This window comes from Camelus bactrianus, chromosome 8, assembly GCF_048773025.1.
Source record: "Camelus bactrianus isolate YW-2024 breed Bactrian camel chromosome 8, ASM4877302v1, whole genome shotgun sequence".
Taxonomy (NCBI): domain Eukaryota; kingdom Metazoa; phylum Chordata; class Mammalia; order Artiodactyla; family Camelidae; genus Camelus; species Camelus bactrianus.
The window spans coordinates 56,065,372-56,085,883 of NC_133546.1; positions in this window are offsets into that span (position 1 = coordinate 56,065,372).

The window sequence follows — 20,512 nt, forward strand, 5'->3', positions numbered from 1 at the left end:
CAGCTCAGGGATATATAAAAAATTTAATCAGGGTCAATGAATTCCAGGGAGAATATTCTGTTTCTAAGAAAGAAACACATTCTCTTTGTTCTGTCAACATTAGAGAGGACTGTCTCTCTGACATTATCTCTTTTTGTGAGAAAGTAAAATTTGTACAGCTGCCACTACAATTTACAAAGTGAAAGAGTCTAGGGAAGGGCATCATATAGAAAGAAAATTAAAGATAAAACACTTCAGAAAGCAAAGAGGAGTTATGGGGCAAAGACAAGTCCTTGGTGGTACAATTTCAACCACTAGGTCAAGCCTCACTAACTTTTGTATTTTTGAAATATACTTTATATTCAGAGCATTTTTAGGTTCACAGCAAAACTGATCAGAGAGTTTTCTGTATCTCCAGCACACACACAGCCTCTCCCAGTGACATCCCACATCAAAGTGGTACATGTGTTACAACTAATTATGAATCTACATTAACTCATCATTATTACTCAAAATTTACATTGAAGTTCACTCTTGGTATTGTACGTTTTGTGAGTTTGGACAAATGTATAATGGCATATATCTACCATTATAGCATCATGTAAAGTAGTTCTGCCATCCTAAAAATCTTCTGTGCTCCGCCTAATCATTCCTTCCTCTCCAAGCCCAACCCCTGGCAATCATCGATCTTTTTTCTATCTGTGTAGTTTTGCCTTTTCCAGAATATCATGTAGTTGAAATAATACAGTATACAGCCTTTTTATGTTATCTTCTTAAACCTAGTAATAAACATTTAAGTTTCTCTTGTGTCTTTTCATGGCTTGATAGCTCATATCTTTTTAGCACTGAGTGATATTTTACTGTCTGCATGTTCTACTGTTTATCCACTGACTTAGTGAAGGACATCATGGTTGCTTCTAAGTTTTGGCAGTTATCAGTAAAATTGCCTTAAATATCTGTGTGCAGGGTTTTGTGTAGCCATACATCTTCAGTTTATTTGAGCAAATACCAAGGAGCACAACTGCTGGATTATTTGCTTTAAGAGTGTTTTGTTTTGTAAGAAACTCCCAAACTGTCTTCCAAAGTGGCAGTACCATTTTGCATTCCCACCAGCAATGAATGAGAGTTCCTGTTGTTCTGCAACCTCAGCAGCATTTGATATTATGAGTGTTTTGGATTTAGGCCATTCTAAGAGGTGTGTGGTGGTATTTCATTGTTTTAATTAAAAAAGAAACATCTTTTCCTATGATTATTTGCCATGTGTACATCTACTTTGTTGAGGTGTCTATTTATGTTTTTTAAATAAATAGGGTTTTTATTTTCTTATTGTTGAATTTTTAAGAGTTATCTATATACTTTAGATAATATTTCTTTATTAGATATGTATTTGCAAGTATTTTCTCCCAGTCTGTTCCTCATCTTCTCATCCTCTTGACCTCTGCACTTTTTAATTATGTGAGCAAATATACCCCCCTTAATTTATAAGCCATTCAAAAAGTCAACTAATGGAATATTTTTCAAAAGTATAATTGCATGGTGCCATAACCATAGGGAAAAGAGAATTCTTTCAAAGTACTGTGAAACAATGCATTTTGACTGTGTATCTCTAGTGAGATACGGGCTAACAATATAAAGGAGGGAGAGAACTCTTGAGCCACATTCAACAGGACTATTAGTAGCAGTAATATAAGTATTTTCACTTTGAAACTAATTTTTGTATATTTAAAGAAATTAGCCAACATGCTAATATTATTCGAACTAAAATTTTGTTATAGGAAAAAAGAGATACGAACATAAAATCAGCTAGGTCAAGTAAAATTCTATAATCTTGAATTTGAATTTGTGATATAGTATAAACTTATTTTTTTCCTCAGAAAAATAAGTATTTCCTAGTTCTACCCACAAGCAAAAATCAAAAGCAATCCATTGACAATGAGCATCCACTTGTGGTTGCTAAATAAAATTTACCACTAAGGGAACCAGGGCTCCTTAGAGAAATGACTGACTCCAGGTCTAGAGCAAGATATGGATGTACAAAATGAGTCTACAACATCTTTTCCATGAATCAAGGAATTTGGCAAAGACTAATGTCATGTGAAAAGGACACATGAGTCAACCTGAAGAAGCTCTCATTGGCATATAAGAAGACAATCTGAATATGGAAAAAAAGACTATAATTTATTACAACAAAATAAAAACGAATTCATGAACTCACAATGGTATTCTAAAAATTAAAAAAAATGATTAGTCACCATCGAAGGTTATTAGGATAATAGTCATTTTCTTTGAAAATTTAAAGTAAACGGAAATAATAATTTTTATTAAAGAGACAAGGCTGTATTTTTCAGAAGTCAGTCCACATATAGTTAAAAGTAGTTCAGAAAAAATTAAAGGTCATTAAACTTTACTATAAATTGCCTAGTCAAGTACAAAGTGGATGTGATACTTAAGTGTGAAAAAAATTTAAATGTAGTCTAAATTAAAATTCAGTGATAAAAGGAGATGGGTGTCTAATGTAATTAATAGAAAATAGATTTTACTGAATCTAGGAACATGAATGCTGTTTTTTTTAAATTCCTGATACTGGTTATTGTACCTTCCCTCATTCAGTCTTGCCAAGGATTTGATGTTATTTTATTAGCCTTTTCAAACAACAGCATTGCCTTTGTTCATCCATTCAATTTGTTAGTATTTATTTCATTAATATCTGGGCTCATTTTTATTAGTTATTCCTTCTGCTTTTTAAATTTATGTTCCTTTTATAAGTTTTGATATGAACACATGGATAATTAGTTTTTTTTCAATATTTTTCTAATGTGTACTTTGAAGTCTATGAATCCCCTTCAGAGCATGGCTTTAGCTGAATCCCACAAATTTCAATATGTAGTTTTTTCATTATAATTTAGTTCAGAACATTACCAAATGTTATCTAATTATGTTAAATAGTCCTCTGACTCATGGATTATTTAAAGGGATATAATTTTTAAAAACTGAGAATTTTTTACCTTTCATTTTTGAATTTTAGTTTAATTATATTGTGGAAAATAATCCTATTCTTTATAATTTTAATCCTTAAAAAATTATTAAAATTCACATCATAGACCAACATATTGTCTTTTTTGGTAAGTATTCCATGTGTACTTGAAAAGAATAAATGTTATCCAGTTTTTAGGTGTCATATTCCATGTATTTCAATTAGCTAAATTCTTCGTATTTGCTCCATTCTTCTATACACTTGCTAACTTTTGTTGTTGTTGGCATGTTATGCCATTCACTGAGAGAGGGGTGTGAGAATTTCTCACTGTGTGATTGTGAATTTGTTTATTTCTCCTTTTACTTCAGACAAGCTTTAATCTCTTTTTGAGGAATTACTGCTAAATGCACTTGAGCTGAGTATGTATTCTGATGTCCTGGTTGGAATGTTCTACAAATGTCAATCAGTTCAAGTTGCTTTAAGTCTTTTATAGTCTTACTGATCTACTGTCTTTTTGTTTTATTATGAGGGATGAGTAGTGAAATCTCTGATTACAAATAATGCATTTCTCTTTTATCTCAATCTAGCAGTTTTTGCTTCATGTATTTTGAAACTCTATTGTGAGGAGTATGGACATTTAGGATTATTAGGGCTTCCAGATGAACTAGCCCCTTTTATCATATGAAAGGACCATTTTTATTTTTCGTAAAATTCTTTGGTCTGAAATTTACTTAGTCTGAAATTAATATAGTTAATTCATCTTTCTTTTAACTAGTGTTGGCATGGTATATCTTGTTCCATCCTTTTACATATAGCCTATGTGTGTTTTTATATTTAAAGTGTATGTCTTGTAGGTAGTAAATCATTAGGTCTTGCTCTTTTCTCCATTCTATCTCTGACTTTTAATTGGGAATGTTTAAATCATTTACTTTCCATGTGACTACTTATGTGGTCAAATTGCAGTCTGTTATCTTGATACTAGTTTTCTATCTCATATAATCTTTGCTCTCTTTTACCACTTTTTGTGCTTTATTTTTAATTAAATATTTTTTACAATTTTCATCTCACCATTTATGACTTATTAGTCACGATTTTGTTTTGTTATTTTAGTGATTGACTTTGAGTTTATAGCACTTATGTTTAAATTACAACAATCTGCTTTCAATTGATACTATAACATGTCACATGTAGAATAAGAATCCCCCAGACTTTATGTTATTATTTCAATACATTGTGCATTTAATATTATAAACCTACACTACATTGATGCTATTTTAAAGAGAGAATTATATTTTCAAAATGATTTACATAATAAGAAAGCATTTCTTACATATTTGTCCATGTAGTTACCATTTCTAGTAGCCCTGTTACGTTGTGTAGTTTCCTATCTTCATTTAGTATCACTTTTTTTTTTTTCTACCTGAAGGATTTCCTTTAATATCTGTTGTACTGTGGGCCATAGGAAAGGAAGTATTTTAGATTTCATATGTCTAAAAAGTCTTAATTTGCCTTCATTAAAAAAAATTCAAACCGTGTATAGAATTCTGAGTTGGCCTTTTTTTTTCCCCCGATAACTTGTGTTCCTCCACTATATCCTTTTTTTCCTTTTCTTTTCTTTCTTTCTTTTTTCTTTTCTTTTTTTTTCACTTTTCCCAATAGAAAAGCTGCTGTCAATCTTAAATGTATTCCCCTATACATAAAATATTTTTATTGGTGCGTTTAGGATATTTTTCTGCATTCCCGATTTTGAGCAATTTGATTATTATGTCCCTTGGCACTTGTTCTCTTTATGCTTCTTTTGCTTGGGGTTCCTTGAAATTCTTGGACCTTTGGTTAATAGTTTTTATGGAATTTGGATAATTTTCCAGCTTTATATCTTAAAAGTAGGCCACTTAAAGTTGTTCTACAAGTCAGTGATGCTCTTTACAGTTTTAAGTTCTTTTCTCCTCTCTGTGTTACGTTTTGAATTGTCTATTACTATAACAAATTCAAGTCAAATTTAACAGTATTTTCTCTGTATTGTCTAACCTGCTATTATTCTATCTACTATATTTTTTTTATCATAGCTGGTATATAATTTCATGCTAGAATTTTTATTTGAGTATATCTTCCATGTCTGTAATTATCTTTTTGAACATAGTCCACATATAGTTATAGCCGTTTCAATATCCTTTACTGCTAAGTCTAACACCTGTGTCATTTATGAACCTGTTTCAGTTAACTTGCTTTTCTTTTCCTCATGAGTTTCATTTTCTTGCTTCTTTTCATGCCTGGTAATTTTTCCATTGAATGCCAGATACTGTGAATTTTACATTGTTATATGCCTGATATTTTGTATTCCTATAAATTCTCTTGATCTTTGTTATAGAATGCAGTTAAATGAACTTGGAAATGGTTTGATGCTTTCAGTACTTACTTTTATTATTAGTTGGGCAGCACCAGAGCAGTGCTTATTTTAGGGCTAATTTTTCTTCAGAAATTTTTCTCTGTCTGAATTCTCCACCTAATGCCACATGAATTATGAAGTTTCCAGTCTGATTGGTGGAAACCAGCTCTAGTCCTGACCCTGTGTAATTGCCAGCTAGGCACTATAACTTGTGTTCTTATGGGTGTTTTCTTTTGTTTGTCTTATATAGTTCAACCAACAGGGCCTGATCAGTACTCTGCTGAATACTCCAAAATGATCCTCTGTAGATATCCATTTTTTTTTTTTCTATGAGAACCCTCCACCTGTCCAGAAGTATGCTCTATAAACTCCATTTGCCTTGGTCTCTCCAAATCTCAGCTCCATCTTCTAGGCTCAAGGAGTTGCCGGAGAATCTACTCCTTGAACCATAGCCTGGAAATTCTCTCAAGCTTGTAACCTGGGCAATTATTAGATTCATCTATTTTCTTTTTCTTGCCTTTAGAGGTAATTTTCTGCCATTGTCTGAAGTCTAGTTTCATGAAAACTATTGTTTTAAGTGTTTTCTCCAGGTTTTGGCTATTTCAAGCAGGAAAAATTCTAAGGAGGGCAAAATTTGGTTCCTGTTACTCCATTTTAGTCAAAAATAGAAGACCTTATTCATTTAATTCTTAATCTTATTAATGTACCTTTTAATTCTGGTGTTTTTACTTAATTTTCTTTTAGTCTTCTGAAATTTTCCATTCATCCCTGAATTTATTCAATTTATTCAACATTTATTCAATTTATTAATCTCAATTATATATACACATTTGTATCCAATAACTTCAGTATAGATTTCCTATTGGTCTATTTAAAAAAAAAGGGGGTTCCATTTTTTCCCGTCTTAGTTTCCAGTGACCCCCTTGTATTGTTCATTGCTGGGCTATGTTTTAATGAATGATGCATATTATACATGAAAAAGTTAAAGATACCTTAATGATATTATCCTCCTCCAAAGGCAGTTTAGTTTTGCTTCTAATACCATAAACTAGGAGGTCTCTTTATTCTAATCAAAACTGAACTTGTATTAAGGTGGATGTCAGTCCTTTATTTCTAGGTATAATGCTTTGGGGCCTCAACTGGGCTTTTTTTTTTTTTTTTTTTTTAACCAAGTTCCCTTGTCTAAAATGTATGTTAAATTCCCCCTCCCCCTTTTTTTCCACATCAACCAGGTGAGTCTTCATAAACTCTGTGCAGCTTTTCAGCTATGTGTGAATCAGTACATGCTTTGAAAGAAGAGCAACACCAAATATTGAGCTCTCCTCTTTTGATTTCCCTTCTACCTCTGGGATTAAGTTCTCACTGCTTCGGTAGCTTTTGGATGACTTCAAACAGATTTTTTTCTGTCAAGTTTTCAAGTGGTTTTCAGCTCAAAGGATGATCTGAAACAAACTAGTTCACCAGAGCTGAAAGCAGAAACTCCCCAATAATATATTTTAAAATAACTAGAAAAGGAGAAAATATAGATTCTGACTTAATGTTTTCTTGGTTAAGATATAAAATCTAATAGATATCTGTTAGCAAGGAGTTAAAATATGTAAGAAAATCATTAGATATTTTTCTCCATTGATTCATTAAAATATTCATTGAGTTCTTACTACTAACCAGAATAATTATATTACATTAAGCATTTTAAACATATAAAGGAATGTTTATATTTTTACAAAGTGTCTTTTTTATCTTCAGAAGGGAGTTTGAAATAGGTAAAGCAAAACTTTTATAGATTTGAAATTTGAGACACAGTGTTTTATAACGTTACAGGATTCTTAATTATAAATAGAAGCAGTAAAGGAAATGTTCAAACTAGAAACAAAGAACTAAGCAAATTACAGCTGATTTATTTAATCAAATAGCATGTGATTCAATTCAAAAAATCATGAATGCTTACTTTTGCAAGTTACTCTGCTAAGCACTTATGAGAGGAAACATTAATACGGTCTCCACCAGTATTATTAATTTGGATAGAATCACTTCACCCTTATATGTAACATGAATATATTTTACCCTTGCTACTGCAAAATTCAATTGTAGAGAGACTGATCTGGTAGTCATTTGATGCTATGAACATATAAAAAATGGTTAGTTATAATGTCTTATGTTGAGAAATGTTGGTTAAAAACCTACTCTCTCAATGACTCATCATCACCAACATAATATATTCAAATTAATTTATATGTGCCTTTTGCTTATCTAACAAGTCTAACTGTTCATCACTCATCATTCAGCTACTTACTCTTCAACATGAAATGTTTGCATATACTTATTTCTCAACATGGTAAAATCTTTTCTACTTCATTTAAATGGAAAACTCCTACATAACTTCAAAGTTTATTTAAGTTATTATTACATCTCTGAAGCAGTTTATGGAAGCTTTATCTAGGCTTAGATTCTTTCATAACAATATCTTTTATGTATAGTCTGATCTTGTTTGTGTGTGTGTTTGTTTTTAGATATATATTGGAAAGTATCACTTGAGAAAATAACTCAAATAATTCAAGCTTATTTCTGAAAAAGTATGGTAGGCAAATTTTAACAACTAGGTTGACAGAACCATGCGTCAGTAGATTTGGCCAAGTTCATAGTTCATTCTGCCTACAAATTTTAAAATTATGCACATTTGATAAATTTTTAATTTGAAGTTGATTCACTCTATTTTAAAGTTTTTATATAAAGTAAAATTTTATTAATGTTTTATGTACTCTTTCAAATTTGCCTTATTCTAATTTGTATACAATCCAAATACAGTCCACTATTGTTATGGCACTTGTTGTGTTATATTGGATCCATCTAACCAATAGACCTGTGTAATCGTTAAGGATGGAAAGATATTTTTTCATCTAAATGTCACCAAAGCCTAAAACCAAAGTTGGGAATTGTGTAAGTGTTCGGTAATTGCTGAATGACTTAAAAAACCAGAATAGACAGACCTGGTAACTAATACATTGTTTGAAGTTGACTTATCTTCTCCATAAAAGGAAAAAAATAACAAAATAAAGAAGGGAGAGAAGAAAGGAAGGAAAGAAGGAAAGAAAGAAGGAAGGAGCAAGGGAGAGAAGGAAGGAAAGAGGGAAGGAAAGAAAGGGAAGGAAACTTGTGATCCAAGAATCCATAGAAAAACAAAAAGTATGTGTGCTTGTATTCGTGTGTGTGATTATTATGTATGTTTGCATATGTCATTGTGTGGGTTTTCACTCTGACAGACAGAAAATATTAATACTGATTAATTATTGATCAAAGTCAATCAGTAATTTAGTTGTTCCATTTCCTTTTAATGTAATTTTTGCATTTGCTAATAAACAGTATAGTTGCATTCACCTCACGCACTATAAACTATCCCATTTGATTTTATATATAAAAGTGTTTTTAAAGAAGTTATGATACAAACCCTGTTATAGCTCATCCACTTGTTAAGAATTCTGGATTTTAACAATTTAGTTGAAAATGAAAATTACAACAAATCAGTGTACCTTCTAGAATTATTCTGTACTCTCCATTAAAAATGCTTTAGCATTTGAAGATATAAAAATGGGTTTAGAAAGAATAGTAAAAACAATGGATTTTCTTTAAGTTTCACTTTTATGTTTATATGCTAAAAGTAAAAAAAGATAAATTTTACAATTTTTGACACATTGCATAAATGTGACAACTTAGGTACTATACATGATTTCTTATGTTTTTTTATCTGTTTTCAGATCATTGTATAAGACATTTTTACATGCTGTAGGTGCTTATAATTGATTAAAATTATTATTTGAAATACTGAATATGTTTAGTTACCTTGGGACCATACTTCAATAGAAAATCTCATAAAATAATAGATAAAATGTCATCACATCAAGAAGAGTTAATTTTTTTTTCTTTCTGGATTAACATTTGAAATAGCTAATTGAGATTGCATGTATATATCTAATGATCTAGGCACATACATTTGTTTCCTGAAACTTATTTGTATGTACTTACTGAATACATCTACCTGCTTCTTATTAGAATTACTGATAAATATTTTAGTTGGCAGCATCATAAACCTCACAGGGCAACATCCTTACCCTTAAATTCTGTGACAGATACCAGACCTATATACTAATAACATCACTGATGTTTTCTTGGAAAATCTGGGGAACTGGAGATGACAGTAAGTTTCCCCATATGTGATTCTGCCTTCCCATGATATAGACTTGGGAATTTTTCTTTTATTTAGGTGAAAAATTTACATCCACTTTAGGATGGGAGGGGAGATCCTCATGATAGACTTTTCTTTTTCCTAAGTGGTAAAATGCAAGTCTGTGAACTTGAAAACAAAGCATATATGCTGAAATTAAAAAGGCTTTGTAATTAGCTTCTTGCTATGAAGAGAAATTTGCTTTTGGAAAGTAAAGGTCCAGAGAAATTTATGGAATTAGAACTGGTCTTGGTTGGAAGTTGGCAAAAAGACTCTTGACAGTGGAGTTTTGTCCAGAATTTTGCTATAGGTTTTCCAGCTAATGAAAAAAAAGAGAGAATGAAAGAAAAAAGAACAAAGAAAAAGGAATATGATATTGGAACATTTATAATTCAATCATTTTCAAGCTTCTTTCTTTGCTTCTTTCCATGCTCTTTTACCCATGGACAAATGCCATATGCCATTAAAGCAACTGGCTCTTTAAACTGGACACTATCCAAAACCCAGTGTGTAAAGATGAAAAATAAATAAATACTGGAGCCAGGATGTTACACATTTTATCTTTGGAGAGTTGTTAATTCAGAGATACCATATGTGATGACTGTCTATGGTTAGCATGGTCAAAATCATTATTAGGCATATTGAACCTCCAACGCTAATTCCAGTGTCATGAATTCAGTTTAAAGGGAATTCTTCTGCAGTCAGGTTCTGGCAAAACTTCAAAGCTAACATTCAAAGTCAGAAAGCTTAAAACCGTGCAAGCTTATTTAGATTCCTTAAATGGTCTGGTTTATGAGATTTCTGGGCATTTGAAGCTTTGTAAGCCATTGCAGAGTGAAAAAAGTTTATCTGTGAAGCTACGTTTTCAATAACGTGACATTAGATTCATTTCAAAGGCTTTTCTTCTTGGGTATCAAACCATACTCAGGATTCCTCCAGGGTGTAGGACACTAGCTCTTCCTTATTTATTTATTTATTTTTAATGAAGGAATTGCTTCTCATGCTGAGGATTATATAGTTAGACTCTAAAGATATCTGTGTTTTTTGTTTTATCAAAGGAGCAAAAATGTGCTGTTTTCTAAAAAATATGTATGCCTGAGCCAAGAGGGAAGCTGCATTTTTAAGCAGGAAGTTCCTAAAAATATAGGTGAACTTTGGAGTAAAACTGACATTTGTGACTGTAAGGGCTACATCAACATGATATTTGAAAGACAAAATTCTAAATACACAGTCTCTCTGGCTTGCTCTCTTTTCCCTCTCATTTCAGCATTTTTAGAAATCATCTATTCTCTTAGTAAGATATATGAAATGAATATTTTTATATCATTGACTATCTAAGCTTCTTTCTATGTAATTCTTTCAAAATGCATTTTTAAATTTTAGGCAACTTAAGAGTTAATACCAAAAAAAAGGATCCTGAGTAGCCAAGAAATAAATGTTTTAGAAAACAAAAATTTTATTTCTATTTTGTTATTTTTATATAAGAAATTTTTTTAGTTAATATGTTTTATCAAATTATTTTTCCCATAAGATAAGGAAAATTTCTTATCAAAATGTGTCATTAATAACTTACTCAAATCTGTATCAGCGAGAGTCCTTGCACTTGGGAATATTTTTTACTTGAAATCTTGGCATTGGAAATTTTGAAAACTGATATAATTAGCCACATAAACTGCCTTGAGTTCTTTTGTTTGTTTTTCTTTGTCTTTTTAATGACAAACTAGATCTCACCAACTTGTGTCTGGATCACAGCAACTTCATCTTAAAACATATTTTCATCTCTCTGAGTACCTTTCCTAGTAGTCTCCACAAAATAGATCAATTTAAGCCAGCTTTGGGTAAATATATGAAATAATGAATCATTGAATTTTGATAATTATTTAGAGTTACACATTGTAGACTCCAAACCCAAATTGAAAATTAAGTTCATCATGCATTTCTTTTAAAAATCAGATTTTTCTGAAGTAAATTATGTTCTTTTTATATTATTTTTCTAGCTCTTATATTATTAAATGGTATATATATTCAACAGCAAAATTGGAAGCATTTCCAAAAATTATATTAAGAAAATTATGTATATCCATAATGATATGGCATGTAGTTATTAAAACAATAATCACTATTTTTAATGTCCTTTGTCAACTCACCCTCATCTCTGCCACTTCCACCATCTCAGGGGAGAAACCAGAAGTTCAGTCCTATAATCCCTTTCCAAAACCGTCCATTTAGATTCTGAAGGCAAAGAGGAGAGCCCTTGTTTTCTAGAGGCAGTTGCACACAAGCATCCTGTAGTTATGGAGGTCCCACCAGAGGATCACCCACTTCAGTGCTGAGGTACCTAGAGTTTTGGCACCATTCAGGTGCCTCTAAAATGTTTCTTCCAAAACATTATCTTTGCAAATTTGAGATATGGCTGTAGGCATTGGTGGCAACTTTTTTGCAGTTTTTTCACTTCCAGATTGACTTGAATATGATCTTCCTAGTCTTCACTCTCCCATCCCATTGAGCAGCATCTAAGCCTGTAATTTCCTGTATTATATTTCTTTCTACTCCATTTTCCTAGAGTGGCTCCTGTTCCTGATTGCACCTTGAATGTCTCATTTAGTTACATCATACATTAAATCTGTAGAAATAGCAAGATGTTCACCATATATTATTAAGTGGAAAAATTAGACAGGATATAAGTAGTATGCATAAAATGGTACTGTCTTCCTTCCCTTGTTTATTTTTTGAATTGTAAACATTGGAAATATCCAAAATTTTATGATTAATATTGACCACAAGTTAGCAGTGCTATTTTTTCTTTTTTCTAAGTTTTAAACAGGTAACATAGACTATATGTCCAATAAAAATAAATAGAATAAAAATCCAAATGTACTAATACATAGTTTAGTATGTATAAATAAATAAATAAATAAATAAATAAATAAATAAATACATACATAAATAAATACATAAATAAATACATAAATAAATAAATACATAAATAAGATTATTTTAACTTCGAGAAGTAAACTGGAAAATGTGCTTAAGTAGAATATTCAGCCTAGATTAGCCTGGGAATAATAAGTGCTCACTGAGGCATACCCTTGTGGATTTGTCAGATTACTTTGTGCTTCCTAGACATAAATCCTTTCTCTGGCAGATGAATGATAGATTAAAAAACACATCATAATTAAGGTGAGGTGATCCACAAACATGAGGATATTTTTAAAATGCTAATACAAGACAAATCTTATCCACAAATGACTGTCCTGAACTACAGATTTTCTAAAAAATATTCAAAATATTTTGAGCTTTGTTGTTGTTTCAACTTGCAAAGTTGAAAACAAGTATCTTACGATTAATTTGTTGTAGAATATAAGCAAGAACTTACATAAACTTTTTCTGTTTCTTTGGGGTTTTTCCTTGCTTATAAATTATTGAAAATAAATTTTGTTTCTTCTATTAATTGACTTGGTAGATTAAATAATAATCTCATAATCTTTGGGTCCCTTTTTGAATAAATAAGGCCCTAAACCAAAAATATGTAAGGACTACAGGTTTTAGACAGATGCCAGATTAAAAACAAAATAATTGTTACAACATAGTTAAAAACTAAGTTAAATTTTTATTTTGACTGTAATCTGAGAGGTTTCTCTGAAAATATTTGTAAAAGTTAATTTCTTACACAAATAAATTGATACAGCTATAGTATATATCTTTTTTGGCAAAACATCATAAAGTATTTTTACTAAATTATTTGAAATGAAAACAGATATTTTACATTTAATGCTTACAATTGTTTTGTCATTTTCAGGAAGGCTTTTCATAAATCTGATTTTATACCCACTTCACAGACTACTTTCACAAGTGTTTTCTCAAAATAATGGACAGACTTGAAATGAGCACTGCTTGTGCTCTAAAGAAAGAAGGCCCACTGTATTCTGGAAGGGTAAAAAAGACTATTGTAAGTGAGGTGCTGTTTGCAAATACCTAGGAGACAAGATGGGAAAGAAAAACTGTCGTAACAGAAGGAACCTGACATTTTAGCAACAAAGCATTTGAAATATGAAAGATGAGTGTAGGAGTTATCTGTAAAGCAACATAAATGTGTTCAGTGCCAGAAACATACTTGAAATACTTGGCTATTTCTTCCTGTTTAGGAGAAACAGAGCTGAAGTTGGAAACCTGACATGGTCCATTAGTAGAAATAGATCTGAGAGCTAAATTAATTGTGCGTATGTATGTGTATACATTGATACTTTGATCATACAAGTGAATAAATTCTAAAATAAAATTAATATAGAATTATAAGAACTAAAACTAGTTAAATCAGTAAAAATAAATGATGACTATAACCTCAAGTAGGTATGACTTGCCCAATGAAAATAATCTTTAGGTGTGAAGGATCATCATTTTAACCAACTTTATTTTATAATAATACAATGTAGTTAAAATGTAGATATTTAAACAGAATTCAGAGAGAATCATGCCAATGTATTTTTAAAAAGCTGTTGTTACTGGTTTAAGTAAAATAGTAAGTAGGCTTATTTAATATTATCACTGAAACTGCCTACTAATGATTTAGCACTGTGCTCTGACACACCACGCAACCCATACTCTCATCCTAATGCCTTCACCATGCACCCGTGAATTCATAGGTGTAGGCAGCATCAAATGAACGCACTCACCATTAGGTTAACCTCACTAAAGCAAAATGGTTTTATTTTACATAGTGAAAACTAGAACACTACTCACACAACTGCTGACATGCAAGCAGTTTACATAAGTTACTAACTTGAAATGTCTATTCAGATAAGCAAGGGCAGTATCTCCATGTTTCAACTGTTTGACACAATGATGGATTATTTATTTACTGAACAGCACTGGTGGCCAGAAAATCTGATTTCCATGCATGAAATCCATGAAACCTCAGCCACTGAACAGTTTCTTTTACATGTGGCAAAGGTCGTCTATCAAGGGATTTTCTCACGTTTTGTGTGATTGGTCATGCCTCATTTCCTTCAAGAAAATATGATTTCCCTAAAGTCTGTGCATTTTAAAAGACTCACAAAAGGCCCAGGAAGTTATTTCCTCTCAGTTTGTGATAAGCACAGAATATTGAGGCTAACCTACAGGGAACGACAAGCAACTGTTTGTAGCTAGAAACCATATTTAATCCTATCATTAGGAAAGCCTTAGCACTTACCAGGTATAAAAGGGCTGCAAAATTAGACACTTAACCTTGTCATTTAACCTTGCAGAGTTTAATCTGCATTCAGACTTTAATAAAAATATCCCAAAGACCTATCCTTACATATTAGAAAGGATTTGTTTCAGATAATATACGTCAAATTTAGAGTCATTTGGTGAAGGACTGTGTGAAGATTTGGCTCCTTAAAAAAGAATCACCTTTTCTAATTTTTGACCTGAAAAATCAATAAGACCAATAAGAGATTACATTTTTTATGAAAAATTTTAAGAACAATAAATATGAAACATAGTGAAAATCAAGAGCACTTTAAAGAGCACTGTTTGAGAAGAGATTGACATATGATTGCTGCAGATTAAAGAGGAAAAACCCTAGTGTCCTACCTTAATTTAACTATGATCATGAAATATTCTTTGAATCATGGTTAAGAAATAGAGTAGTGCAAATGTCCCAAATCTCTCAAAGCACACAGGTTCCGTCTAAAAACTTCCAAATATCGAAAGGCTAATGGACATAAGCAAAAGTCTATCCATGCCTCCATCGATGTGCCCATGTGTTCAATTCAGGCAGGTGATGCAGGAAGATCAGGAGCAATCTCTGATTATTAGTGTTATTGTTATACATTATAGAGACAACAGCTATAGGGAGTAGACAAAAGGATATATGATAAATGATAAATAATACTCTGTCAGTTACTGAGTAGAATATAAAACACTGTCAAAAGCACTAGATTTGTTGTGAATCTACTGAAGTTTGAGATCCAAAGCCCTTAATTATACGAGTTGTGTCCAAGGCCTTGCATACAATTTTAAATTAAAAATTATGAATTATTTTTCTTAATGAGGGCATTTCTGAGTTAATAAGCTTCAGAGCCTCAAAATTTGAATCCATCGTATCGTACCATACCTGGATTTCTTTTCTATTTTTAGCTCCCTTGTGTAGTAAAACATTCATTTGTCTGCCTGAGACTATTCAAAGTTAGATTTGGAGGACAATGAATAGGAGGTTGGGAAAATCATACCATGCATATATAGTGTACTATAGCTTTCTCATGCGAAGTGTGTGTGTGTGTGTGTGTTTGTATGTGTGTTTACTATTGAAAAACATTTAACTTGTACTGAGATGTTCTTAGGAATAAAGAATGTAATCATTGGGCACAACCATCATAGTCAAAGTGGTGTTTAGAGAAAATGGTACAAAAAATAATAGTAAGTTATCTGAAGGAGTTGCGAAAGAAAGAGACTTTCACAAGCAGGTAAAACCAGTATTTTACCCACTGACATTTGGATATGAACAAACTGTGTTAATATTTCTTGCTTTTTCTTTACAATTGATACATGTAGAATTTGGGAGAAATTACCCTTAATTTGTTATTTTGGTTATAGATCTTCCATAACTAAAGTAAGCTACTTTGATGTACCAAAATGAATAAAATAATATAAATTAAATGTATTTACACACATGCATACCCTTACATACACACATATACTATCTTTGGTTAAGTTAGTCTCTATGTATATTTATGTTTGTGTGTGTATTTGTATATGTATATACATCATTGAAACCAAATATCAACTCAAAGGAATTTAACTTCAATAGAAACACAATTTCTCAGGTACTAATGTTGAGTAATTGAACTGTGTTGACAGCATAATAACTATTTGACTGACTTAATATTAGACATATATTTCCTAACTTGGTCATAACATTTAAAATCAACAATAGAAATATTAAGAGTTATAATTTTTTGTCAATAATTTTGGTATAGATCATTGTATAAATTGTTTCTAACATTGTTTCTAAGTCTTTAAGAAAGGTCATTTCTGACTCTATAATAACTTCAGTTTTAATATTGAACTTCTGTCAAAGTGTATTACTTTCAAAGAAAGAATACTGGAGAATTTGCTACAAATAATGAGAATATTTCTTTAAATTATTTTAATATTATACTCATTTCAGCTATAGGTTCTCAATGTTTCTTGAATTAGATCAGTTTTGACAGCAAATTATTTTTTCTACCTAATGCTTTAATATTTATTGCCAAGGGTATTTTAAATTATAAACAAATGTTTTACCATTGCCACTATGAAGTAAATATATTTTATATAGCTATTGATGTATTTCTCAACTATATAAATGTCTTTCTTTTGAAATTATACATAGAATATGTACACATGGATTTTTCTACTTCATATTTCTGTGGTATGTTTAAGACATGTATTTCTTTATAATACATCACATTAATGTTTAAGCTATATAGATTTGTAGAGTTTTCCTTGGAATGCTTAGTTATGTTTGGCCCCTTTACTCATGTTTTTACCCATAATGTATACAGAAAAACCCATAGGAGGGGGAGGGCAGCTAAACCGCCGTGTTAATTATAATACAATGAGCATTGGGTCATGTCGGGTTAAGTCTTTTCTGCTACCGAGTAGTTGCAGCTGTCTGGTTCTAACCAGTTTCTTGCTGGCACTCATTTAGAAGAGGTAAAGTCCCTTTATGCTGGAGGCAGATATAATGCCATCTTCTGGACCATCTTCTCTCTCCTCCATCTATCTGCCCAGTACCCCCACTTATCTAATTACCTAACAGAACCAGTCCTTTTTTATGAATTTTAACAAATAATCATTACTTGTTATAAGTTTTGAGTTTAAGGATTAAAAAAAAAATTCCTATAAAACTAATACCCAAATTACCGTTTAAAAGAAACCTGTTTCAATACTATTCACTAACACAGAGTTGATTTTTATTGTTTGAAATAGGCTGATAGTGTGTTTTACTGATTTATTTTTTAAATTCTGTAATCCATATATTCAATTCATGTGAAATAAAATGTAATTTATATTGGCAAAGCAATGTTAGTCACCAGATTTGACAATTAATTATACATGAATAAGAGCAGTGTTTAGTAATTTGCTGAGTTTTTAAGAACAAAACTAGTAATCTTACTTTTTTTTTTTAATGTGTAAATATTGAGAAGTCCTCAAATGGGGCTGCTCACATGGACTCCAATGTGAAGAGCTGACAGCATTTGTAGTAGCTGTACACTGCAGCCCCTGGTGCCTTATGCTCCATGTTCTCTAAATGCCTGAGGTGATGGAGAGTCAGTGGATTGCAGAAACACTAAACTCCAGGAGAACATTTGTTGCTTTGCTGTTACAAATTTCAAACAAAGATGCAATAAAAAAGTAGGCTGATGAATTTCCTAGGACAAAATACAGAAAAGAAGTAATAAGATTCCCCCAGTTCCCTAGTATTCAAAAAAATTCCTCTGATTCAAATAAAAAGTCCAGTTCACAAGTGACTAGTGGAATTCAGTTTTCCTAATTTCTGCCTTATTGAAAAAATGCAGAGGTCCCTTGAGAAAAGAAGTGCAAAGTTTCTATCAAATAAATGTAAAATATGTTAATACAGTGATTGGAAAGTCAAGTGCATATGAAGCCTGACGCTAGGGATCGCTTTGGTTTCTAATGTTACAGTTTGTGACAAAGGTCAGAATTATTTGACACAGTAATTAGTTACCCTTTTTGTTCAGGTTCAACAAAACAATCTGTTCCATTACCCAACACTCAGTCCCATCTTCATTTTTCTTTCTTTTCCTCATCTCTTTATGGAGAGTATTTTTCATTCCCATCAATTCATTGGCTAACCCTTTTGTTAAACTATATGTTTTATTTTTAGATTTATCTTATCTTTCCTTAATTTAAGTAATAATATGACATTTTTCCTTTTTATTAATTTATTTTTTTGTCAGGAGAGTAATGTATCTAAATTTAGGGTTTCAGTGAATAAACCTAAAAATGCAGCATTTAAAGACATAGTATTAAGTTCACTTCTATTAGATTACCAGATTTTTCTGTGTTACCCTGAGATAATATAATGTTCATATTTAAGCATAATAAATTCTACATGCTATAATGATTCATATTCAAAATAATTGAAATCATGCTGCTTCATAATTATTCAAACCCAATATAAATCCTTGAAACGTTTAAAATAATGTAAATGAATAGAGGAAGAAATTGGTTTTGGTAAAAAGCCTTGGGTAATAGTTACATGCCTATAAATTTGGAGGACAAATTATAGGTGACTGGATGACTGAAATGACTGCTTATTTCATAATGTGGGGGACATTTGCTTTTTTAAACTTGGAATCTTAAATAGATTACTGCACTAAGCAACAGTTCTGGCTGTATGCGTTTCTATTTTAAGGAGCAAGGAAACATGAAGCTGAGTTCTGAGAACTGGGAATAAACACAGTTAAAATATTTTTAGATTTCAAAATACTGAGAGATGGCCACACAACCCTGGCATCCCATAAAGTCCTACAGGGTGACAAATGAATTACCTCAGTCTCTCACAAGAACTCTGTCTTTCTTGAAAACTCTTGAGATTTAACTCCTTTGGCTATGGTGAATATTTAATCACTACCCCACTTTTTCTATCCGTTACTTCCTAATAGATTTCCTCCACTCCAGTCAAGTTGAGCCCAGTTTTTTTTCTCACCAGAAATACCTTTGATCTTACTCTTCTTTTAAAATACGTAGTGTTTTCATGTTTCTTTCAAGCCTTTTTTTCTTCCAATGCAGAAGTTAGTCTCTAAGAGAACAGGGGTATTGTCAACAATTCTTACCACTGAACCCCCAAGACAAGAATAGTGCTTGGGACATTTAGATGATTAATAAGTGTTGTTTAATTGATAACAATACATGAAAGATTATAATCAATCAATAAAAACATGATAGCCTTGATAATACAATTTAGTGAGTACATACTGTATGCCAGGTTTCTCATTTATTCTTTAATACTTATAATGACTTCCTGAGATAGAAAGCATTAGTCTCACCTTCACATATGAAACTAAAGCCCTAAGATTATTTTGACAATAATGTTTGAAGGTATATACCTTCAGGGTCATCTAGAATCTTTCCTCTTATACTCTTGATTAAGTGTATGTAATGGTGATATTCTGTATATCTCTACTGCCACATCACATCATGGATTGTTAGTGCTCTCTTTACTACTGGAGGTAGAGTCATAGTGCTTTTAACATTAATCAGGTCAAAGAACCAATTCCAGAAACATCAGAACCAATTCAGAAAACTGATCCTTAAGATTGTGGTCCTCTAGAACAACTCTTGGCACCAAAATTTTTATTAGTCAGGGTTCTTTAAGGATATAGAAGTAATTATATATATAATATATATATATATAAAACTCTATATATGGATATATAATTCCTTATATATAGATATCTATATGTGTGCTTTCCTCTTATACTCTTGATTAAGTGTATCTAATGGTGATATTCTGTATATCTCCACTGCCACATCACATCATGGATTGTTAGTCCTCTCTTTACTACTGGAGGTAGAGTCATAGTGCTTTTAACTCTAATCATGTCAAAGAACCAATTCTGTCTATATCTGTCTATATCTATCTATTCATCTATTTATTTACCTATATATATATAATTTATTTATACACACACACACACACACACACACACATATATAATTGGGAATTTGCTCACACTATTGTGGAGGTTAGCAAATACAAATTCTGCAGGGTAGGCTGGCAGACTGGAGACCAAGAGAAGAGTTGACACCTTGATTCCCAAGGCAATCTGGAGGCAGAATTTCCTCTTCCTCCAAGGACTTCTGTTTTTTTCTTCTTAAGACCTTCAACTGATTGGATGAGGCCCACCATGTTATGGAGTGTCATCTGCTTTTCTCAAAATTTATTGATCTAAATGTTATA